Raw genomic sequence first — 26,146 nt, forward strand, 5'->3', positions numbered from 1 at the left:
TCATGAGTGTCTAGTTTTCAGAGTACAGGCCTTTCACCTCCTTGGTTAGGTTTATTCCTAGGTATTTTATTCTTTGTGATGAAATGTGAGTGGAATTGTTTTCCTTATTTTATTTCTGCTAATTCATTGTTAGTACATAGGAATGCCACAGATTTCTGTGTATTAGTTTTGTATCCTGCAACTTTGCTGAAATCAGTTGCTAGTGTTAATAGTTTTTTGGTAGATTCTTTAGGTTTTTATATGTATAGTATCATGTCATCTGTAACAGTATAACTTCTTCCTTCCAAATTTGGATGCCTGTTATCTCTTTGTTTTGTCTGATTGCCATGACTAAGAACTCCAGTACAATAAAAGTGGTGAGAGTGGGCATCCTTGTCCTGCTCCTAATTTTAGAAGAAAAACTTTCAGCTTTTCACTATTAACTTGATTGCTAAGTGTAGGTGTGGCCTTTATTATGTTGAGATATGTACACTCTATAGCCATTTTTCTAAGAGTTTTTAGTATGAATGGATGTTGAATTTTGTGATATGGTCTTTCAGCAACTATTGAGATGATCATGAGATTTTTGTGCTTATTTTTCTGTGATGTATGGCATTGATTGATTTGTTAATATTGTACTATCCTTGCATCCCTGGAATAAATCTCAGTTGGTCATGATGGATGATCTTTTTGATGTATTTTTGAATTCTGTTTGCTAATATGTTGTTGATGGTTTTTGCATCCATGTTCAGGGATACTAGGATGTAATTTTCTTTTTTTATATTGTCTTTGCCTTGTTTTGGTGTTAGAGTGATGTTGGCCTTGGAATGTGTTTGAACGTGTTCCCTCCCCTTCTATTTGTAGGAATACTTTAAGAACAATGGATATTAGCTCTTCTTTAAATGTTTGATGAAGTTTAGCCATGATGCCATCTGTATCAGGGTTTTTGTCTTTAGTTTGTTTTTTGATTACCAATTAAATTTCATTGCTGGCAATCTGTGTGCTCAGATTTTCTGTTTCTTCCTGGGTCAGTCTTGGAAGTTTGTATTTTTCTAGAAATCCCTTTTTTCTAGGTTGTACAATTTATTGGCATATAATTTTTCATAGTATTCTCCAGTAATCTCTTGTTTTTCTGTGTGTCTGTTGTGATTATTCCTTTTTCATTTATGATTTTGTTCAAGTATATACACTTTTTTTTTTCATTATGTGTCTCACTAAGCACATATCTATTTTGTTTATTTTCTTGAAGAATGAACTCTTGGGTTCATTGATTTCTTCTATTGTTTTATTCTTCTCAATTTTATTTCCTTCTGCTCTGATCTTTATTATGTCCCTCCTTTCACTGACTTTGGGCTTCATTGTTCTTTTACTAGTTTCTTTAACTGTGGGTTTATACTGTTTATTTGAGATTGTGCTTGTTTCTTGATATGGTAAGCTTGTATGGCTATGTCCTTTCCTCTTAAAACTGCCTTTGCAGCATCTCACAAGTTTTGGGCTCTGGAGTTTATGTTTTCTTTGTCTTCTTGTTTTGCTTGATTTCTGTTTTAATTTGATTTTTGATCCACTGACTCTTTAGAAGCATGTTGTTTAGCCTCTGTGTGTTTGTAGGCTTTTTTGTTTTCTTTATGTAATTTATTTCATTTCATAACATTGTGGTCTGAGAAGCTGCTTGATATAATTTCAGTCTTTTCAAATTTATTGAGGTCCTTTTTGTGGCTTAGTATGTGATCTATTCTGGAAAACATTCCGTATGCTCTTCAAAAGAGTGTGTATCCTGCTGTTTTTGGGTGTTGTGTTTTGTATATGTCTGTTAAGCCCATCTGCTCTAATGTATTGTTCAGTGCCTGTTTCCTTACTTACTTTCTGTCTGTTGATTTGTCTATTGATGTGATTGGTGTGTTAAAGTCTCCTCAAATGGGTGTGTTGCAACTTATTTCCCCCTTTAATTCTGTTAGTATTTGTTTTACATATTTAGGTGCTCATATATTGAGTCCATAGATATTTATAATGCCTATTTCCCTTTGTTGGTCTGACCCATTTATCATTATGTAATGTCTTTCATTGTCTCTTGTTACTGTCTTTTGAAATCTATTTTGTCTGATATAAGTACTGCTACCCTGCTTTTTCCTCCCTATTATTTGCATGGAATATCTTTTTCCATCCCTTTACTTTTAGTCAGTGTTAGTCTTTGAGTCTGAAATGACTTTTATGTAGGCAGCATATAGATGGTTCTTGTTTTTTATGCATTCTGTTGCTCTATGTTTTTTGATGGTGCTTTCAGTCCATTTACATTTAGGGTTATTAGTGATAGATATGTACTTATTGCCATTTTATTAAATATTTTCTCATTTTTATATCTCCTCTGTGTTCCTTTTTCCTCTCATATTCTTCTCTTATTATTTGATGAATTGTTTTAATGTTGTCACTAGATTTTCTTTTTTGTGTGTGTATCTATTGTAGGCTCTACTTTTGTGGTTACCAAAGGTTCAAGGATACCTTCCTTACTATATGATAGTCTATCTCAAATTACTGATTATCTCAAACAAATCCAGAAGTACTTATTTCCCCCTTTTCTTTTTCCTCCTTCACTCTTTATATATTAGTTGTCATATTCCATATTTTTTGTATATGCCTTGACTGGTTTTGTGAGTAGTAAATTTATTTATATATATTTGTCTGTTAATTAATTGGTTCTACTTCCTTTACTGTGGGTTTTCACCAGTGAAAGCTATTTTGCCTGAGCAACATTTCCATCTACAGTAATTCCTTTAACATATTCTGTAAGACTGGTTTAGTGGTGGTGAATTCCTTAAACTTTTATCTGGAAATTATTTAATACCTGCTTCAAATTTAAATGATAATCATGCAGGGTAGAGTATTCTTGGTTGGAGGCCTTTCTGTTTCATTACATTAAATATATAATGCCACTCCCTTCTAGCCTATAGAGTTGCTGCTGAGAAGTCTGCTAATAGCTGATGGGCTTTCCTTTATAAGTAATCTTTTCTCTTTCTCTAGTTGCTTCTAATATTCTTCTTATCCTTGATTTTTGCTTTTTTAATTATTGTATGTCTTGGTGTTTTCTTCCTAGGGTTCCTTTTGTTAGGCACTCTCTGAGCTTTCATGACCTGAGTGTCTATTTCCTTCCTCAGACTGGGAGAGTTTTCAGCAATTATTTTCTCATAGAGACTTTCAATCCATTTGTCCCCCTCTTCTTCTGGTACACCTATTATGCAAATATTGTTCCATTTTATTTGTCACACAACTCTCTTCTTATTCTTTCATTCCTAGAGATCCTTTCTTCTCTCTCTTTTTTGGCTTCATTGTTTTCTTGCTCCCTCATTTATTAACTATTTACAACTTCTTCAACCTGTTATAGTCTACTATTAGATGCTTCCAATGTATGTTCATTTTGGATACTGTCTTCTTCAGCTCAGCATGAAGATCATGTAGCTTTTTGGTCAGGTACTCCCTGAGATCTTGAATATTTTTCTGTAGGTCTGTGTGTATTTTTATGACTTTTACTTTGAAGTCTTTATCAAGAAGATTGGTTATCACCTCACACCAGTTAGGATGGCCAGTACTGAAAAGAATAAGAACAACAAATGCTGGCGAGGATGTGGAAAAAGGGGAACCCTCCTACACTGCTAGTGGGAATGTAAGCTAATTCAACCATTGTGGTAAGCAATATAGAAGTTCCTCAAAAAACTAAAAATAGAAATACCATTTGACCTGGGAATTCCACTCCTAGGAATTTACACAAAGAATATAATTTCTCAGATTCAAAAAGACATATGCACTCCTATGTTTATTGCAACACTATTTACAATAGCTAAGGTATCGAAGCAACCTAAGTGTCCATCAGTAGGTGAATGGATAAAGAAGATGTGGTACATATACACAATGGAATACTACTCAGCCATAAAAAAGAAACAAATTCTGCAATTTGCAACAACATGGATGGAGCTAGAGGGTATTATGCTCAGTGAAATAAGCCAGGAGGAGAGACACAAGTACCAAATGATTTCCCTCATTTACGGAGTAAAACAATGAAGCAAAACTGAAGGAACAAAACAGCAGCAGACTCACAGACTCCAAGAAGGGACTCGTGGTTACCAAAGGGGAGGGGTGTGGGAGGGAGGGTGGGGAGGGAGCGAGAAGGAGACTCAGGGGTGTTATGATTGACACACATGGTATGGGGTGATCAGGCCAAAGACAGTGTAGCACAGAGAAGGCAAATAGTGACTCTGTGGTATCTTACTACACTGATGGGCAGTGATTGCAATGGGGTATGGGGAGGACACAGTAACAGGGGTGGATGTAGTAACCACATTGTTATTTTATGTGAAACCTTCATAAGAGTGTATATCAATAATACCTTAATTATAAACAAACAAGCAAACAAATAAATAATGATTGGTGATTTCAGTTTCATTCAGCCCTCATTCTGCTGTTTTGTCTTGTACTTTTGTTTGGAATAAATTCCTCTGCCTCATTTTTTCAGTGTTTCCTATGATGTAATAGCTTTATGAAGGAAGTGCCTCTAGTGCTCAGATGTTCAAGACACTTCACTTTCCAGTGCAGTATCCCCAGCTGTTAGCATGAAGTGGATGGAGTGCCTTTCTGTCTTGTTTGTAGAGATCTGATTACAGGTCTGGTATTTGCTTTGGCTGTGCCTTTGTGATTATTGCAGAAGTCTCTGTGTGAGTTGCTGTGGGTGAGGTTGCCCTCTATCTGGGCTTAAGCAGTTGTTGGGGCCACAGGTGAGCAGGACTAGCTCCTTCTGGAAGGAAGGAGTTCCTGGGGCTCTCTTCTGCATGCAGTTCCCTGGTTGGGGCCAAAAACGCTGGAGGGTCTCCCTCTACCTACTGGCAGCAAAGTCTAACCCCACTGCTGAGCCAAGTGGGCTGAACACAGGCTGTGTTCCTGATGCACAATCTTACATTGGTTTCAAATATGCAACAGAGTGTTTTTGACAGTTACCCATATTATTAAATCCTCACCCCCACTAATGCAGTTACTATCTGTCAAAATAGAAAGATGTTACAGAATTATTGACTGTATTCTACATGCTGTACCACTATCCCTGTGACCAACTTATGTAATGATTGGGAAATTTTGTTCCCCTTTATCTGCCTCATCCTAGCCACCCACTCACCCAACTCCTCCGCCTTAGTAACAACCAGTCACCTCTCAGTGTCTGAGTCTACTGCTGTTTTGTTCATTTTGTTTTGTTTTGCTTTTAGATTCCACAAGTAAGTGAAATCATATTTTTCTGATGTTAAGCTTTATAAGCTCTTGTGGTTTAATTTTTAATATTTCCAGAATATCTCTCCTGACTTTAGTGCATCATCTGCATATCAATAGACATTCATCAGGGGTGGAGAGGAGTAGTTCATCTTCATATCATGGAGTAATTACCTCAGTGACCAAGGGCTTATCTGAGCCTCAGAGGTTAGGGGAAGGTCTATCTTGCTTCTATCTGAGCAGGAAAGAGATGGCCCCAGACTGCAGTTTGTAAGCAATAAACAGGTTAAAATTTTATTTCTCCGTTGGGTTGATTTCAGTTTTAGAGGTATTTTGCCCCAGGAATTCCTCTTCTTGGAGTTACAGTTCCTTAAATATTTTGGACATTAATCCTGTATCAGATGTATGATTTGCAATGATCTTTTTCTTAACTGAAGTATAGTTGATATACAATCTTATATTGGATTCAAGTATACAACACAGAGGTTCAACAGTTGCCCATGTCATTAAATGTTCACCTCCAGTAGTGATTTGCAATTATCTTTTCTCATTCAGTAGGTTGTTTCTTAATTTGGTTAGTGGGGTCCTTCTCTGTACAAAATCTTTCAGTTTGATGTAATCCCATCTGTTTGCTTTAGTTTTTGTTGCCCTAGCCTGAGGACACTGGTCACAAAGATAATGCTACAGCCAATGGCAAAGAGCTTATCTTCTAGTAGGCTTAGTCAAAGAGTTTTATAGTTTCAATTTACAGTGAAGTCTTTAGTCCATTTTGAATTTATCTCTGCATATGCTCTAAAAGAGTGGTTTTAAGGTCATAAATTTTCTTCCACATACAACTTTGATTACATGTCTCAATGTTATAGGCAGTCTCTTTCATTACCATTGATGGGTGGAAAATGTATTTTTTGTCTTACATTTTATTTTAATAATGAGTTATTTTTAAACATATTTTCCAATTTCCAAAAACATTGCAGCTTCTCATATTGTTTTAAATTATTGCTTTATTTCATAGAAATAGAGAATGTAATATGTTACATTTCTGCTTATTTCCTTAGAAATATTTGTGCACCCCCACTGATGCAATCATTTTCTAAATGTTCCATGTTTCTAAAGTTCTAAATGCACACATGAACAAATGTGTATTCTATAATTTGAGATAAACTATAAATTGTAATATGTACCTTAATTACAAATTTTTACTACACTCTTCAACCATATTTTATTGATTATAATTTGTTCCGTAATGGGTGTATCAAATATTGAGAGAATTGTACTTAAATCTCTCATTTAAATCATGGATATGCTCACTTATCTTTATAATTCCTCCACTTACACATTTGGGGTTATTTTTACCACTGGGAAAATTTTAGGGCAGATATTTCTTCTCAGTTAATCCAACTTCTTTTCATTATTAGCATACCTGCTCCATGACAAGTACTCATTTTTGTCTCCTATTTTATAGATACTTAATTTTGCTTTTTTAAAATTAATAGTTCCCTCTTGTCATTTTCCCTTTTTAGTTTCAGCCTCTGAGTGCCCACATGCATTTATTGTTTCTATTGTAAAAGGATTACAACTGAATTATTTTTCTCTTCAATTAATATCTGTTTTCTAGCTCCAACTCTCAGTTCTTTCCCCAGAGGGCGTGGAACAGAAAGGTCTGGCTGGAACATTCACACATGTGCTGAGAGCAGCTGCACTTTCAGCATTAAGCTCACCCCCTTTTCAGTAATCCAAAGTTCACCTTACATGTGTTTGAGCATAGTTCTTAATGAAAAATATATATTTTAGTGAGAATATTAGCCATTCTCTAACATAATTTTTCAGGTTTTCCAGTATACAATATTGTGATAGATGGGAATTGCTAAATCTATTTCATAAAAGTGGAAAACTATAGAAGTAAAAATATTTGCTGACATAAAAAATATACCTTAAAAAACAGAATGGAAATTGTGAAACACTTCCTATGGTGCTATCAGGTGCAAAGCTGTGCATATGGAGAGTAAAGTGTGGGTTTCATAAAGTAATAGGATGAATAATACATCTGTGTTTTCAGGACCACTTGTTATTATTCATGGGGCAAAGGAAATTTGGTTAAATTTATGCATGTATCACTTTCTATGGATAAACCAGATATAATTGACACCATATAGTAAACTCAAGTATTGACTTTAAGGTCTGAACTATATACCAACACTGCAGGTATCAAATCTTTTGTTCAAATGAAGGATCTATGAAGCATAACCTTGCAAGTGTAGTTACTGGAATTGAACCCATGGATATAGCACATTAGAAGAAATCTTTTAAAAATACAGACATCCAAATAATCATAATGGATTCCTGAGAAATTTTTTGGGAATTGATTAAGAATTCTTGGGAATCTTTGTAGGAAAGATAAAAGAGTGTCCCACCCAGGTGGAACTGTCTTCTGTATGTTTTATCCATGAACTTGATAATTCATCTCTGTATGTTCACTCAACTGGATGGTTTAAGGAATTTCCATAGTAAAAATTTTTACTAGTTTTGCAGAATTTTACTTTCCTAAAATTGTGAGGTAGGATATTCTAATCACAGAGAAGTGTGGGAGTATGTCAAGCCTTTGAGGGAAATAGTTTGTGGACAGGATGTATTCATCTTTGCAAAGGCACAGGTCAGATGGGATTGTTTGTTATTATTATTTTTTCAGTACAAAAGGACAGATTGCTGGAAAACAAGAGGAGAGAAAAACTGTGATGTTCTCCAACCCTCGTACATCACGTCTATAACATATAAATAGTAAGGCAGCTGTTGGTCCAGTAAAAGAAAACAAAGCAGCTCACCAGGGCCAGGATCGTGTGAGAGGCTTTGGTTTCTGGAGAGGGTCGTGGACAGAGGCTGGTCCTGTGGACGTGCTGGACTGGCCTGCGGTGTGTGAAGAGGAGCCTCACCACATACACACTGATCCAGATCATGAGGAACACACACAGAACATCTCATATGACCATGAAACCTAAGTAGGCATCTATGTGGTGTCTATCAGAATTTTTCCCACTACAGTACTTCAGAGAATATCTTTGCCCAACTTCAGTGGTGTTGTAGGGCTCCACAACATTTACGATGACTCGGATGTAGATTAGCATGTTGATGATTCAGAAAAGAAGGAAAGCAGGAAAAAAGCATGTGGGGGTTTTAGGTTTGAGCCACGCCCACCCAGAGTTGCTGGGAGTGATAATGACAGCCTGAAACATGCTCAGGAAGGACGTCGTAAGGAGGGAAAGGCCACGGGTGCCTCTGTACACAAAGAGTACTGCCTTGCAACCAATGTCATCCAGAAAATTTCTTCTTCCAAAGGAACACAGTATTTCTGGAATTCCAGGGAAAGAATTGTCATGACATTATCCAACATTAACTGGATGAATATCCACTCTATAGGTTTCCTCGTATGGGGCTGAAATAAGAGGGTGTTGATTTGTAATGCAAGCAGCAATGTATTTCCAATAAAACCAATTCCAAATAGAGATAGAAAGAATATTCCCAAAACACCAGCATTTGAAACTATTGCTTTCATTGGCTTCCTGTAAATTGGATAGACTTTTGCACAGTCATAAAAGGAGCATAAATGGCTGGTAATCTTGAATGAAGCAACAGGGCTGTATGGAGAGTACATGAGGTGTGATTAGTCTCTGAAGTAGGGTGTGCAAATGATCAGTAACAATAAGAGGATGAGTGAAGAATCCGTTCTAGAGGCGTATGTCAGGATTACTGAAGTCACCTCAGAGGAAAACTTAGGTTGAGATGAGGCATGACTTGTTTATAAAAGCATTACTGTAATTCAGAGAAATAAATTGTTTTATGACTGACAGATTTCTTTTCACTAAAAACAACCCTTAGGATTTATAGAGGTCTCACGTATTTCTACATACATATTGTGAACATCAGTTCAAAATTCGGAATGCACTTCCATCTTCTGTCATAAACAATAAAAATTTTATTGCATATATTGTTTCTCCTCCATTTGACATACATTATTGTTGTCATTCACTGAACTACCCGTCCCTAGAGTCACGCATACCATCTGTTCTGTAAATTCCTTTTCTTGACCCTTCTCTCATTCTTGACCAGCTCCAGAACCTTCAAAAGCACATTGTGACTATTGAGATCAGCTCATGGGTCAGTTCACGGCATCCTCCATCTCAGCTCTGAAAATTCACTTCATCTCTTTGCTCTACCCTGTACTTACTGCTTCTCTAAAAGTCTGTCCAGAAATGGAATCTTTCCCATGCCCTTTCCCTTTAGGCCTATAGTGGGAATGCTGTTGTTGATCCCCTCCATTTCCATGATTCTCCATCACTCCAGCTTTGAAACTCTTGTCATTAGTCTTCAGCACCCATCACTGTCCTTGTGAAATAATCTGCCAACCCCAGGTCACTCCTTTCCATAGCTCCTGACTCCCTGTGACCCCCCAAATCAACTTTTGTCGTGTTGTTGGTGACTGTAGTCTCCATGCAGACCATCTGTGCAATGCCCTCACCTCTCACACTTGTGGTCTCCTCCCTTCTAACACTTTTGTCCCCCACTTCATCCACTCTCCTGCTCAAAACCTAGGCATCATCATTACCAACATTGTGAACTCATGATATTTCACCTCCACACACCCGATTCTCCGATTAGCAGCTATTTAGAACTTACTCTACCAAGTCTGACTCCAATGTTACCATGACATCATCTGGGTCTGCAAATCACTGATTTCGCTACTCCATCCCTCATCCCATAGCCTCTCCTCCTGACCTAAACTTCCACCATCCAGCATCATAATCACTTCCTGCAAAAACACCTGATTCCACTGCTTTTTCTCCTCCTTCAAATTCCTCATCATAGAAGTCAACCCCAGAGAAACCTAATACTCTGCCTAGTTTATTACATACTGCTCAGATAAACAAGCCTGGAGTAAAATACAAGGCATGTTTCCTGAACTTACATCAAATTCTTCACCACTAAACTCCAGTGAACATTTCCTTCTGTCCACAAACCACACTAAATTTTTTAAAACATGTCTTGTCAATTCACTTTCTCAGTCCTCTGAATAACTATTTCATTACTACTCTTTTCTCAAACCTCCAGCATAGCCTATTCCCATCTTATATGCAATTGATGGCATACTGCATTCCCAATAACAAACAGACTAATGAAAACATTATTGCACAAAAGTCCCACTACTATGTCAACTCTACTCTCTGTCCTAGTTCAGGACCTCGTCATTCTCTCTTAGTGTTGTGAGTTAATTGTCCATATTCCTATTAAGAGCACCCTCATATAAGCGATAAATTTGGATCTTTCTTCTCTGCTAAACAGCCTGCTTTCCATTATTCTCTTTCTCACACATTAGCAAATTTCCCCCACAACATGCAAATGTCCTGTATTTGTTGCACAATTTCTGAGTCAGTTCTCCCCTTTCCCTTGAGTATACTCCTCCAAATGGCTAGCTATCCTCCTTGTCTCAAATTTCTCATATCTCATTTGCTTTTGATTCCAGGATGTGGTAGGTGCAAAAATACCTATAGATTTTTCCTTTCTTGGATACATTGTAGTGGGATACTGTGGCTTTACTCCCAGAGTGCATTTTTCTTCATCCCTTGATTGTGGGTTGGCCTTTCATTCACTTTGGCCAGTCAGTAGGGGACAAAAATGACACAAGCGGAATCTCGGTAAGTGCCTGCATGTCAGGCTTGCTCACCTTCCTTGCCTGGATCCTTAACACCAGCGTGTGAAACAACCCGGCCTATTGGAAGATGAGCAGTCACAGGGAGGAAATCTGGGACAATTCTGGTGACTTCCCCACTATATGTGAGGATATTCCACACCAGGTCACATGGAGACATATGTGGGTCACCAGCAATGCTCCAGCCAACCACCAGCTTGACCACACTTGCATGAGGAGACCAGCAAAGTGAAAGAAGCTAGACTTAAGAAGTCACGTGTAATATGAATCCATTCATATGAAATATACAAGATATGTACATCCAGAGTCAGAAACATATGGTTGCCAAGGGCTAGAGGGACAGGGGCTGGGGAGTCAGGCTCTTCTTTTAGGCACATGAAATGTTTGAAACTTGGTGGACAGGCTGGTAGACTGCACTGTGAATGTTGTAAATGTCACTGAATGGCAAACTTATAGTGGCTAATTTTATGTGATATTAATTTTATCTCAATAAGACATATAAATATATATTTAAATAATTATACTATATATGCACTGAAGTATAAATGATATTAATACATTGTCAATAGTTTGTATTTTCCCATAAATGCTATGATACCCTAACAGGAAATCTATGAATATCATCCTCTAGATTAACATCCAAGACAAGGAAGGGGCATGAGCATCTCAGTATATTTAAAGGTACATTTATATTTATTTAGCATCCATTTGTGACAAAAATAAAATCCTTTTGTATTTTATAACTATGAATGAGATCATATCCCTTATGCAAAGTGTCTATCTAGTAGAAACAGAAAAAACATAAATTAATTATGTTAAGTCAGATATGCAAGAAGTGTACCAAATGTCATGTACAATATCACTTTACTGCATTTTAGTTCTTAATATGGGTGGTAAAAATGAAGAGGGAGAGACATCCCCCCCCAAAAAAATCTGATTCACTGATGATAAGATGGTCAACATTGAACATAATTTTGAAACTCTAGGAAACTTTTATAACTGCCAACACGACTTATTTTAAAAGTAATTTCTATATACAATGTCATTCAGAAAATACAGGATTTACAATAAAGGCAACACTATGAGATAAACTCAAATTTGTGCAAGAATCTTGGATGAAATTACATAAATCAATTGAAATTGTGAAAAAATGTTAAGTAGTACTCTTCAGAATATTTATAAGTCAGAGTATCCAATAACATAAAGGGCTATTGTCACCATTTCAAATTGATGCAATTAGTAACAAAAATATAAACCCCCTTGTTACATTGAACTTGACAAGTTGTTTCTAAAATGTTGTTTATTAGTCAGAGGAGCATGAAATGCCAGGACATATACAAAGAAAACTAGGAAGTATGTGGAGAGAATGCTCAAATAAATGAGAAAGTAGGTGGAACAGGTGAAAGAAAACAAATGAGCAAAAGAGTTAAAATCAGGAGGCAGTGTTTTGTAAAGTGCAGCAGTAAGGAGAGAGGTGCAGTAGGTGCAAAGGCACAAGTGACACACTAATAGAACAGGAGGATGAGGCAGGGCCTTCCCAGCAGGGAAATCAGGGAGAGAGAAAGAGGGGCAGAGAGAAAAATCACCAGTGGGGCAGGCAAGAAGATAAACAAACTGGTGTGAAGAAAAAAGGCACAGATGCAAAGAAAGGATTATGGAAAAGCTGAACTTCAGCAAGAAATAGAAAAAATATTAGGAGACATGTTTGGCAGAATGAACTAGAAGACATAATAAAATGGGAGATTTTGTTAAAGCTAGAAGAAAAGAATAATTTTCCAGAAGCATTTGTTTTCTGAGTAAGACACTCCTCTGAGAACATTTAGAAAGGACTGTGTGGGTACTCCCAGAGATAATATGAAGGTAATTTTAAATAAAAGAGATTTAAGATTCAAAAGAAGCAGAAAAAGTCTTGTAGGAGCTTCTTTTATCTCACCCAATGCATAAACTTCTAGAGTGAAACTGTCATAAGTTCTCAGGGGGACTTTTATGGCCATGATAAAGATGGAAAATACCACTGCACCTGCATAAACAATGATTATCTCAAGCTGTCTTTTCAGCCAGACACTTGTTTTCCTCTCTCCCTTTCTTTTATGAAATTAAGTATATAAGCCTCTATATTTAGCCATTTACAGCTACTCTTTTGTGAACTCCCCTATGCATATGAAAAATTTTGGCTTTTTTTCCTCCTGTTAATCTCCAGTTTTCAGTTGAATTTCAGTCCCCACAGTAAAGATAAGAAGGCAGAAAAACAGGTCTGCATCAACAGGATGAAAAGCAACTTTTAAAGCTCAAAAATGATATACATATATATAATTTAAATATCAGGAAGCATTTAAAAGTGAGAAGAACAGGATTACTTAAAAATGGAAAAGAGACAAATAAGAACTAAATTCACAAACAAAATGGGCAGAATTAAACAGAGAGGAACTTAATATCATTTATGGAAAAATACATTCAATATCAAAACTCCAATTTAAGAAAAAAAGTCATGAGAATAGACAAAAAAAAAGGAGCAAGGGAGGTGATGATATAAGAAGAGAAAGACACTATGAACAGAAACAAAAGTTGTGGTGAAGTGAGACTGATACAATGAAGAAGAAACAATGGGAAGAATACAGGTGAATGTTATGAAAATAGAAAAATTTCAAAATATTTTTAGACAGAAAAAGTTAAATGAAGGAAAAACTGGGTAATTGATGAACAGATGTAAGGCAATGAATGTAAAGATGATATAGGAGACAAAACACACACCCTAGGGATGCAGAGGAGATGTGGAAAAATTGATCTACTTGTGAAAGCAGAATATTAAATAAAATTAAAACTCTATTAAGAAGCAGAATTCCAAATGAAAGACACAGGAGTCTGGGAGCAGAAGAGTTATATAAGAAAGAGAACAAAAGTAAGAATTTCACAGGTGTAGGTAGAAGGGGGCACTGAAGAGAAGGAAGTGGACAGGCCGAGGGAAGGCTGGCAGGAGAGGAAACAAAGCATATAAAAAAATGGAGAAAAAAAATCACCCACTTGCACAGCTAGAGCTCCTGGGCTATTATCAGTCACCAGCCAAGCCCCCAGGTCCTCAAATTTTCCTGCTGTCCCAGAACCTTCTTAAATGACCAGGATCCCAGACTCTCCATCCCTCCACCCTCTGGGGGGACTGTGTGCACAGCCACCTGAGGGGCAGGGGGTTCTCTCCCCCCACTTCACAATGTGTCCTGGAGCTGGGAGAGCTTTCTTCTGGCCCCACTTATCCATACATTCACAAATCAGTTTCCCCGTCCCTAAGGTTCTGTCATGAGACCATTTCAGGTACCAGTGTGTGTAATACAATGAAAGAAATGACCCCTCACAAGTTATTAGGTAGGTATAAATTCATTAGTATTACTTAAGCTACTCATAAAGGATATTAATTCTGACATGGTGTGATTATCTGTCACATTAAACATTTTCAAGTCTCATAAATTCACTATTGGAATAATAAATACTTGACATTAATCCCATTAGTTCTTGAACATATTTCCATTCCTATCTCCAGGAAAGGAAAACCTAATGAAATATATTTGATGCTAAAAGTCACTATTTGATTGCTTTATATGTATATATAATTTTAATAATACACATGTGATTTTTTTTTGAGAGGGCATCTCTCATATTTATTGATCAAATGGTTGTTAACAACAATAAAATTCAGTATAGGGGGGTCAACGCTCAATGTACAATCATTAATCCATCTCAAGCCTAATTCTCGTCAGTCTCCAATCTTCTGAAGCATAACGAACAAGTTCTTACATGGTGAACGAATTCTTACATAGTGAATAAATTCTTACATGGTGAACAGTACAAGGGCAGTCATCACACAAACTTTCGGTTTTGATCACGCATTATGACCTATAAACAATCAGGTCAAATATGAATATTCGTTTGATTTTTGTACTTGATTTATATGTTGATCCCACATTTCTCCCTTTATTATTATTATTATTTTTATTTTTAATAAAATGCTGAAGTGGTAGGTAGATGCAAGATAAAGGTAGAAAACATAGTTTAGTGCTGTAAGAAGGCAAATGTAGATGATCAGATGATCAGGTGTGTGCCCATGGACTAAGTATTAATCCAGGCTAGACAAGGGCAGCAAGACATCCACGGATGCAGAAGATTTCTCTCAAAGCAGGGGGGGTGAGGTTCTGAGCCTCACCTCTGTTGATCCCCAAATTCTCACCTGATGGCCACCCTGCGACTGTGCCTGTCTTAGGTTGTTCCTCCCTTGAGGAATCTTACCCATCTCTGGCTAACCAGTCCTCTTCCGGGGCCATACAGGGAAATGTAAAGTTGGTAAGTGAGAGAGAAGCCATATTGTTTGCAAAGGTTAGCTTTTTACTTCTTTCCAGATTTATGCCCTGTGGCTTCTATGCCCAGCACTTGTCTCGAGGTATCTTTACCACCTGGAGGAATTATGATACTCGGTAAATTCGATATGAGGCACGAATTCTATTTAAGGGTTGTAATTAGGAAGGAAGAAGAAAAGCTATAGATGTAGCATATGAAGGAAACTTGGGAGGATTGATTATTTCTTTGACATATCTTCTTGTATAGTACCTTAAGTATGTATAGGTTTTAAACTACTAACTAATTTGCACACACATATTAACATAATAGGAATACGGTGACATAAACAAAGCAAATCTATAATTACCATCCATCTCCAGTGAAGCCAAGAAAACCATTTAGGCACCCTAGGCATTTGTGAAAATTTATCTATGATATGATGGATATTGTCCAACTGTACTTGAACCATCAGACAAATTAAAGCAGCCCGTTTCTGGGATCTGTTCACATCCCGTATGTTCTTTTAACCATAGATAGTCGATAGTCATGAGATTTTGGAGTGCTGCAACTTGCACCCCTCCCAACTCCTGGTTGAGTTCCAACAGTACAGATCTGGTCAAATTCGTTGTCTCACTGTATGCACATGCCAGCCTAGACATCTCCCTCCTCATTCTTATGGCAAGTCCAGGAGACGGTGGGCTGGATGCAGCCACAACCGCAGCATCGTCCGGATCCCTGTAGAGGCTTTTTGATGATCATCCCCCGGCACAAGTCCTCCAGAGAGTGCTGATGCCGGAAGCTCCTCTTCATATCGTATCTTAGTTCATTTTCTGGGTATCCAAGCTAGGCCTTGATCTTCTGCATAAAAACAAACAGACCCTTTGCCCACACTTTGTCATGCCCTCTATACCACTGTGCAGAACTCATTGGAGGTCAGCACACAGTAACTGCTTTTTTTTTTTTAATTAAGAGAAAGGAATATTATCAGAAAAGAGTACCTCCATAGCTGATCATCTGACACCCTTTAAGTGAACGACATTAAGGATATTTAAAGCATGCGTTGATCTTTGATTTACCAATAGTTTTATCCTGTTAAGGAGTAATCCCCCTTTTCTTTCTTTCTTTCCTTTTTTTTTTTTTTTTTTAAATTTTTAATCTACACTTACATGAAGAATACTATGTTTACTATGCTCTCCCCTATATCAGGTCCCCCCTAACAACCACATTACGGTTACTGTCCATCAGCTTAGCAAAATGTTGTAGAGTCACTACTTGTCCTCTCTGTGTTGTGCAGCCCACCCTCCCCTTGCTCCCTCCCCCCATGCATGCTAATCTTAATACCCCCCTTCTTCTTCCCCCCCCTTATCCCTCCCTTCCCACCCATCCTCCCCAGTTCCTTTCCCTTTGGTACCTGTTAGTCCATTTTTGGGTTCTGTAATTCCACTGCTGTTCTGTTCCTTCAGTTTTCCTTTGTTCTTATATTCCTTAGATGAGTGAAATCATTTGGTATTTCTCTTTCTCCGCTTGGCTTATTTCACTGAGCATAATACTCTCCAGCTCCATCCATGTTGCTGCAAATGGTTGGATTTTTCCACTTCTTATGGCTGAGTAGTATTCCATTGTGTATATGTACCACATCTTCTTTATCCATTCATCTACCGATGGACATTTAGGTTGCTTCCAATTCTTGGCTATTGTAAATAGTGCTGCGATAAACATAGGAGTGCATCTGTCTTTCTCAAACTTGATTGCTGCGTTCTTAGGGTAAATTCCTAGGAGTGGAATTCCTGGGTCAAATGGTAGGTCTGTTTTGAGCATTTTGATGCACCTCCATACTGCTTTCCATAATGGTTGAACTAATTTACATTCCCACCAGCAGTGTAGGAGGGTTCCCCTTTCTCCACAGCCTCACCAACATTTGTTGTTGTTTGTCTTTTGGATGGCAGCTATCCTTACTGGTGTGAGGTGATACCTCATTGTAGTTTTAATTTGCATTTCTCTGATAATTAGAGATGTGGAGCATCTTTTCATGTGTCTCTTGGCCATCTGTATTTCTTTTTTGGAGAACTGTCTGTTCAGTTCCTCTGCCCATTTTTTAATTGGGTTATTTGTTTTTTGTTTGTTGAGGCGTGTGAGCTCTTTATATATTCTGGACGTCAAGCCTTTATCGGATCTGTCATTTTCAAATATATTCTCCCATACTGTAGGGTTCCTTTTTGTTCTATTGATGGTGTCTTTCGCTGTACAGAAGCTTTTCAGCTTAATGTAGTCCCACTTGTTCATTTTTGCTGTTGTTTTCCTTGCCCGGGGAGATATGTTCAAGAAGAGATCACTCATGTTTATGTCTAAGAGGTTTTTGCCTATGTTTTTTTCCAAGAGTTTAATGGTTTCATGACTTACATTCAGGTCTTTGATCCATTTTGAGTTTACCTTTGTATATGGGGTTAGACAATGGTCCAGTTTCATTCTCCTACATGTAGCTGTCCAGTTTTGCCAGCACCATCTGTTGAAGAGACTGTCATTTTGCCATTGTATGTCCATGGCTCCTTTATCAAATATTAATTGACCATATATGTTTGGGTTAATTTCTGGGGTTTCTAATCTGTTCCACTGGTCTGTGGCTCTGTTCTTGTGCCAGTACCAAATTGTCTTGATTACTATTGCTTTGTAGTAGAGCTTGAAGTTGGGGAGTGAGATCCCCCCTACTTTATTCTTTTTTTTTCAGGATTGCTTTGGCTATTCGGGGTCTTTGGTGTTTCCATATGAATTTTTGAATTATTTGTTCCAATTCATTGAAGAATGTTGCTGGTAATTTGAGAGGGATTGCATCAAATCTGTATATTGCTTTGGGCAGGATGGCCATTTTGACGATATTAATTCTTCCTAGCCATGAGCATGGGATGAGTTTCCATTTATTAGTGTCCCCTTTAATCTCTCTTAAGAGTGACTTGTAGTTTTCAGAGTATAAGTCTTTCACTTCTTTGGTTAGGTTTATTCCTAGGTATTTTATTCTTTTTGATGCAATGGTGAATGGAATTGTTTTCCTGATTTCTCTTTCTATTGATTCGTTGTTAGTGTATAGGAAAGCTACAGATTTCTGCGTGTTAATTTTGTATCCTGCAACATTGCTGTATTCCGATATCAGTTCTAGTAGTTTTGGAGTGGAGTCTTTAGGGTTTTTTATGTACAGTATCATATCATCTGCAAATAGTGACAGTTTAACTTCTTCTTTACCAATCTGGATTCCTTGTATTTCTTTGTTTTGTCTGATTGCCATGGGTAGGACCTCCAGTACTATGTTAAATAACAGTGGGGAGAGTGGGCATCCCTGTCTGGCTCCCGATCTCAGTGGAAATGCTTTCAGCTTCTCGCTGTTCAGTATAATGCTGGCTGTGGTTTTATCATATATGGCCTTTATTATGTTGAGGTACTTGCCCTGTATTCCCATTTTACTGAGAGTTTTTATCATGAATGGATGTTGAATTTTGTCAAATGCTTTTTCAGCATCTATGGAGATGATCATGTGGTTTTTGTCTTTCTTTTTGTTGATGTGGTGGATGATGTTGATGGATTTTCGAATGTTGTACCATCCTTGCATCCCTGGGATGAACCCCACTTGGTCATGGTGTATGATCCTTTTGATATACTGTTGAATTCTGTTTGCTAATATTTTATTGAGTATTTTTGCATCTACATTCATCAGGGATATTGGTCTGTAATTTTCTTTTTTGGTGGGGTCTTTTCCTGGTTTTGGTATTAGGGTGATGTTGGCTTCATAGAATGAGTTTGGGAGTATTCCCTCTTCTTCTATTTTGTGGAACACTTTAAGGAGAATGGGTCTTCTCTGTGTGTCTGATAAAATTCCGAGATAAATCCGTCCGGCCCCGGGGTTTTGTTCTTAGGTATTTTTTTGATTACTGTTTCAATTTCTTTTCTTGTAGTTGGTTTGTTTAACTTTTGTGTTTCTTCCTTGGTCAGTCTTGGGAGGTTGTATTTTTCTAGGAAGTTGTCCATTTCTTCTAGGTTTTCCAGCTTGTTGGCATATAGGTTTTCATAGTAGTCTTTAATAATTCTTTGTATTTCTGTGGAGTCTGTCGTGATTTTTCCATTCTCATTTCTGATTATGTTGATTTGTGTTGACTCTCTTTTTCTCTTAATAAGTTGGGCTAAAGGCTTATCTATTTTGTTTATTTTCTCAAAGAACCAGCTCTTGGTTTCGTTGATTTTTGCTATTGTTTTATTCTTCTCAATTTTGTTTATTTCTTCTCTGATCTTTATTATGTCCCTCCTTCTGCTGACTTTAGGCCTCATTTGTTCTTCTTTTTCCAGTTTTAATAATTGTGATGTTAGACTATTCATTTGGGATTGTTCTTCCTTCTTCAAGTGTGCCTGGATTGCTATATACTTTCCTCTTAAGACTGCTTTCGCTGCATCCCACAGAAGTTGGGTCTTAGTGTTGTTGTTGTCATTTGTTTCTATATATTCCTTGATCTCTATTTTGATTTGTTCATTGATCCATTGATTATTTAGTAGCATGTTGTTAAGCCTCCATGTGTTTGTGAGCCTTTTTGTTTTCTTTGTAGAATTTATTTCTACTTTCATACCTTTGTGGTCTGAATAATTGGTTGGTAGAATTTCAATATTTTGGAATTTACTGAGGTTCTTTTTGTGAGCTAGTATGTGGTCTATTCTGGAGAATGTTCCGTGTGCACTTGAGAAGAATGTATATCCTGTTGCTTTTGGATGTAGAGTTCTATAGATGTCTATTAGGTCCATCTGTTCTAGTGTGTTGTTCAGTGCCTGTGTGTCTTTACTTATTTTCTGCCCGGTGGATCTATCCTTTGGAGTGAGTGGTGTGTTGAAGTCTCCTACAATGAATGCATTGCAGTCTATTTCCCTCTTTAGTTCTGTTAGTATTTGCTTCACATATGCTGGTGCTCCTGTATTGGGTGCATATATATTTAGAATGGTTATATCCTCTTGTTGGACTGAGCCCTTTATCATTATGTAGTGGCCTTCTTTATCTCTTGTTACTTTCTTTGTTTTGAAGTCTATTTTGTCTGATATTAGTACTGCAACCTCTGCTTTCTTCTCACTGTTGTTTGCCTGAAATATGTTTTTCCATCCCTTGACTTTTAGTCTATGCTTATCTTTGGGTTTAAGGTGAGTTTCTTGTAAGCAGCATATAGATGGGTCTTGCTTTTTTATCCATTCTATTTCTCTATGTCTTTTGATTGGTGCATTAAGTCCATTTACATTTAGGGTGACTATTGAGAGATCTGTACTTATTGCCATTTCAGGCTTTAGATTCGTGGTTACCAAAGGTTCAAGGTTAGCTTCTTTAGTATCTTACTGCCTAACTTAGCTCGCTTATTGAGCTGTTATATACACTGTCTGGAGAGTCTTTTCTTCTCTCCCTTCTTATTCCTCCTCCTCCATTCTTCATATGTTGTGTGTTTTGTTCTGTGCTCTTTTTAGGGGTGCTCCCATCTAGAGCAGTCCCTGTAGGATGCCCTGTAGAGGTGGTTTGTGGGAAGCAAATTCCCTCAGCTTTTGCTTGTCTGGGAATTGTTTGATCCCACCATCATATTTAAATGATAGTCGTGCTGGATATAGTATCCTTGGTTCAAGGCCCTTCTGTTTCATTGCATTAAGTATATCATGCCATTCTCTTCTGGCCTGTAGGGTTTCTGTTGAGAAGTCTGATGTTAGCCTGATTGGTTTTCCTTTATAGGTGACCTTTTTCTCTCTAGCTGCCTTTAAAACTCTTTCCTTGTCCTTGATCCTTGCCATTTTAATTACTATGTGTCTTGGTGTTGTCCTCCTTGGATCCTTTCTGTTGGGAGTTCTGTGTAATTCCATGGTCTGTTCGATTATTTCCTCCCCCAGTTTGGGGAAGTTTTCAGCAATTATTTCTTCAAAGACACTTTCTATCCCTTTTCCTCTTTCTTCCTCTTCTGGTATCCCTATAATATGAATGTTATTCCTTTCGTATTGGTCACATATTTCTCTTAGTGTTGTTTCATTCCTGGAGATCCTTTTATCTCTCTCTATGTCAGCTTCTATACGTTCCTGTTCTCTGGCTTCTATTCCTTCAATGGCCTCTTGCATCTTATCCTTTCTGCTTATAAATCCTTCCAGGGATTGTTTCACTTCTGTGATCTCTTTCCTGACATCTGTGATCTCCTTCCGGACTTCATCCCACTGCTCTTGCATTTTTCTCTGCATCTCATCCCACTGCTCTTGCATTTTTCTCTGCATCTCATCCCATTGCTCTTGCATTTTTCTCTGCATCTCTGTCAGCATGTTCATGATTTTTATTTTGAATTCTTTTTCAGGAGGACTAGTTAGGTCTGTCTCTTTCTCAGGTGTTGTCTCTGTGATCTTTGTCTGCCTGTAGTTTTGCCTTTTCATGGTGATAGAGATAGTTTGCAGAGCTGGTACAAGTGACCGCTGGAAGAGCTTCCCTTCTTGTTGGTTTTTAGCCTTTTCCTGGAGAATAGCAACCTCTAGTTGCTTGTGCTGGGCAGCTGTGCGCAGACAGGGCTTCTGCTTCCTGCCCAGTTGCTTTGGGGTTTATCTCCGCTGTTGCTGTGGGCTTGGCCTGGCTGGGGCTGTTCCTCCAAAATGGTGGAGCCCAGTTGGAGGGGGAGCGGCCAGGAGGCTATTTATCTCCGTAAGGGGCCTCTGTGCTCCCTGCTGCCCAAGGGATTAGAGTGCCCAGAGATCCCCAGATTCCCTGACTCTGGTCTAAGTGACCTGTCCTGCCCCTTTAAGACTTCCAAAAAGCACTCCCCTTCGCAAGGCGCTGGGTTCTTGCAGGTGTGGATGTGGTCTGGATGTTGTCCTGTGTCCTGTGGTCTCTATTTTAGGAAGATTTTTCTTTGTTATATTTTCATAGCTCTATGTGTTTTTGGGAGGAGATTTCCACTGCTCTACTCACGCCGCCATCCTGACTCCACCTACACATGTGATTTTTATGTCTATTAGACTGAGTTAAATAATGTCTCTGAAATGATTCTTCTGAAGTATTGTACATAGCACACACCTGAGAAACAAAATATAAATTTATACAGACTTGTATAAATATGAATTTCAGAGGGATGGTTTTACTGGATTTTCACCTTAAGAAAAACAGCTGTTTATTTTGCAATTTCGTTTATGAATCTGATTTGGGGAATATTGCATTTCACAGAAAAACGTACTTACATACATGAATACTGGAATAAAAACATTTACAGCAATTTTCCTGGATTTTTTTGCTTCCAAATTGTCACACAATACTGGCCACACAATATTGGCCCATGAATTACTTTAATAACTTACTAATTAGATCTTCTAAAGAGATATTTCCAAGAATTATTATAAAATCAACAACATAGAGGAAAAAATCGGTGAAAATGAACTTACTAAAGTTCTTGAATTTAAAAATTGAAACCCTGTGGAGGAGTAAACAGGAAACGCAAAAGTCACTAAACAAATGTAAGTAGTACAGGAAAGGCTGTATGGAAGATGGGAAACAGAGAACTGTGTTAAAGAATGTGAAGAAATTATAGGAGGGAATAAAATACATACACTTAAGAAAGTAGGGTAGAGGCACAGGAGAAAGAGAGGGGTTAGCTAATGTGCGGGATAAGAGGAAATGTAGGAAAGAATTCGAGAGGAATTTAAAAATGACTTCCCAAACCAGGAATGACAGAGAAATGAGAACCAGGGAGAACAATCAGAGAAGGGAGAAGGTGGAAAAATATACTAAGGCTATAAACATTTATAAAAATGGTTGGATTATTAAAAAACAAATATCAGTATAAAAGGTAATTTGATGCTTTTAAAGTGAAGTAAAAAATGATTTTCATCAGAGCTGTGAGAGTTACACATGAAGATAAATTAAGGAAAAGATATCAAAATTAAGAGTAACAGAGAACAGAAATGAAAGAAACTGAAAAGAAAAGAGTGGCCAGGAAACAGGGATAGAAGAATATGGGTGTAGGGATGTAGGAACAGGCGGGGAGGAGGCCAACACGGAGCAGAGGCAGAGCAGGGAGCACAGGAGAATCAGAAAGAAAGGAGGATGGCAAGTACATCCCTGCAAAGATGACCAGATCGCCCCCTTCATGCAGCAGCTGCAGACCGGGCAAGTGTGGGGGCACTTACTGATCTGAGCTCCACAATCCAGGTCAGGGGACACCTCTGATGGCCACAGCTGGACCCAGGAGCCTGGATCCAGGTTATAAGAGGAGCCGAAGACACCAACTCAAGATGGTGGCATGAGAGGTGAGGTGGAGAATTCCTCCCAAAACCACAGATAGTATGAAAATGTAGTTAATTGATACAACTAACCCTAAAACAACAAGAAAAAAGGCTGAACCAGACTGTACACAGACCTCACTAACAGAGCAGACCTCAAGAAACAGGGTGACATACAAAAGCTTTAATCCAGTGGGACCTGAGCCCTTCCCCCACCCCAGCTCACCGGCAGGAGGAAGAGAAATGGAGTGGGGAGGGGGTAGAAGCCTGGGACTGCTGAACACCCAGCCCTGGAGGTCTGCTCTGGGAGCAGAAACCTACACTGTGTGGTGCTCTGGACACTGGGGAGCTCAGACAGGTGGAGTGTTTGAGAGACAGATTCCAGCCATTTGTGGAGGAGGGGATCCACACCTGACTGCTCTGGAAGAAAGGAAAGGCAGGTGGTCTGAAAAGCTTCCTAGCAGTGAGAGGGCTGCTGAAAGAGTGGGGTTTGCATTCAGCTTGCTGCGCGGGGAGAGGAGAGCTGGACAACGTTGTCTGGGTGGGCTCTGCCAAGCAGGTTGGGAACTTTGAGGAGCTTCAGGAGCTCCATCCCCCTGGCTGTCTACTCAGCTCCAAGGCCCCCCACTGTGACATGCAGCCTGCTGCACCTTCCTCTGAGCCTGCCGGCACTGGTTCACAAAATGGCAATCACTGCACTGGCTTCAGGCCAGCCAGAGGGATGCCCCACCTACAACACCTAGAGATGCAAAGCACACAACCTTACACCTGTGTGCTCAGCCCACTGGCTCTGACACCAGAGACAGGCACTACAGACAGGAATCAGGAAGCAGATCTTTCCTCACACCAGGCACCAGCTCTGCTACAATCCCCAACCTTACTCTAGGGGCTGAGCAGCTCCAGAGCCTGGAGTTTCTGGGTACTAGTGGGCACCACACAGAAATATGAAATGTCAAAAGAACGTGTTTCAGACCAAAATCTCACAAACCCCAGAAAAAGGGTCAAATGAAACTGAACTCACCAATCTTTCTGAAAAATAGTTCAAGATAAAAAATCATAAACATGCTTATGGAGGTACAGAAAAATATTCAAGAACTCAGGAATGAATTTAAGTCAGAGATTCAATCATTAAGAAATTCCATATCTGAAATGAAACACACAATGGAGGAATTTAAGAGCAGATTAGATGTACTAGAAGAGACAGTAAATGGAATACAAATTAGAGAAGAGGAATAAAAAGAAGCTGAAGCACAGAGAGAAAAAATAATCTCTAAGAATGAAAGAATATTGAGAGAATTGTGTGATGAATCCAAATGGAACAATATTTGTATTATAGGAGTACCAGAAGAAGAAGAGAGAGAAAAGGAAAGAAAAGTGTCATTGAGGAGGTAACTGCTGAAAACGTCCCCAATCTGGGGAAGGAGATAGTCTCTCAAAACATGTAAGTGCACAGATCTCCCAACACAAGGGACCAAGGAAGACAACATCAAGACATATAATAATTAAAATGGCAAAGATCAAGGATAAAGACAGAACTTTAAAGCAGCTAGAGAGAGAAAAAAGATCACATATAAAGGAAAACCCATCAGGATATCATCAGACTTCTCAATAGAAACCTTACAGGCCAGAAGGAAGTGGCATGATACATTTAATGCAATGAAGCAGAAGGGCCTTGAAACAAGAATACTATACCCAGCAAGGTTATCATTTAAATTTGAAGGAGGGATTAAACAATTTTCAGATAAGCAAAAGTTCAGAGAATTTACCTCCCACAAACCACCTCTACAATGCATTTTGGAGGGACTCCTATAGATGGAAGTATTCCTAAGGCTAAACAGATGTCACCCAAGGGATAGACAAAGAGTGCAGAATATGATTCATAACATCCAAAGAATGGAGGAGGAAGAAAAAGGAGGAAAAAAAGAGAGAACCTTCAGGTTGTGTCTGTAATAGCACACAAATGAGTTAAATTAGACTGTTAGTAATGGAATTCCCTTGAACCTTTGGTTCTTTGAATCTAAAGCCTGCAATTGCAGTAAGTCTATTGATACCTATCAATAATCACTCTAAATGTAAATGGTCTGAATGCACCAATCAAAAGACATAGAGTCACTGAATGGATTAAAAAAACAGGACATATCTATATGCTTCCTACAAGAGACTCACTTCAAACCCAAAGACATACATAGACTGAAAGTAAGGGGATGGAAAAAGATATTTCATGCAACTAACAGGGAGAAAAAAGCAGGCATTGCAGTACTTGTATAAGACAAAATAGACTTCAAAACAAAGAAAGTAACAAGAGACAAAGAAGGACATTATATAATGATAAAGGTGTCAGTCCAACAAGAGGATATAACTGTTATAAATATCTATCTACCCAACACAGTATCACCTACATATGTGAAACAAATACTAACAGAATTAAAGGGGGATATAGACTACAATGCATTCATTTTAGGAGACTTCAACACACCACTCACTCCAAAGGGCAGATCAACCATACAGAAAATAAGTGAAGAGACAGAGACACTGAACAATGTATTAGAACAGATGGACTTAACAGACATCTACGGAACACTCCATCCAAAAGCAACAGGATACACATTCACTTCAAGTGCACATGGAACATTTTCATAAATAGATCATATACTA

General features: G+C 38.2%; 1 pseudogene; it reads right to left on the reverse strand.

Annotated features, from left to right (window-relative positions):
• Nucleotides 1–7,791: 7,791 nt before the first annotated feature.
• LOC108405018 (vomeronasal type-1 receptor 4-like) overlaps nt 7,792–26,146 on the reverse strand; it is a 40,251-nt pseudogene continuing 21,896 nt past the window's right edge.

The sequence above is a fragment of the Manis javanica genome, chromosome 14 (assembly GCF_040802235.1).
Source record: "Manis javanica isolate MJ-LG chromosome 14, MJ_LKY, whole genome shotgun sequence".
NCBI lineage: Eukaryota > Metazoa > Chordata > Mammalia > Pholidota > Manidae > Manis > Manis javanica.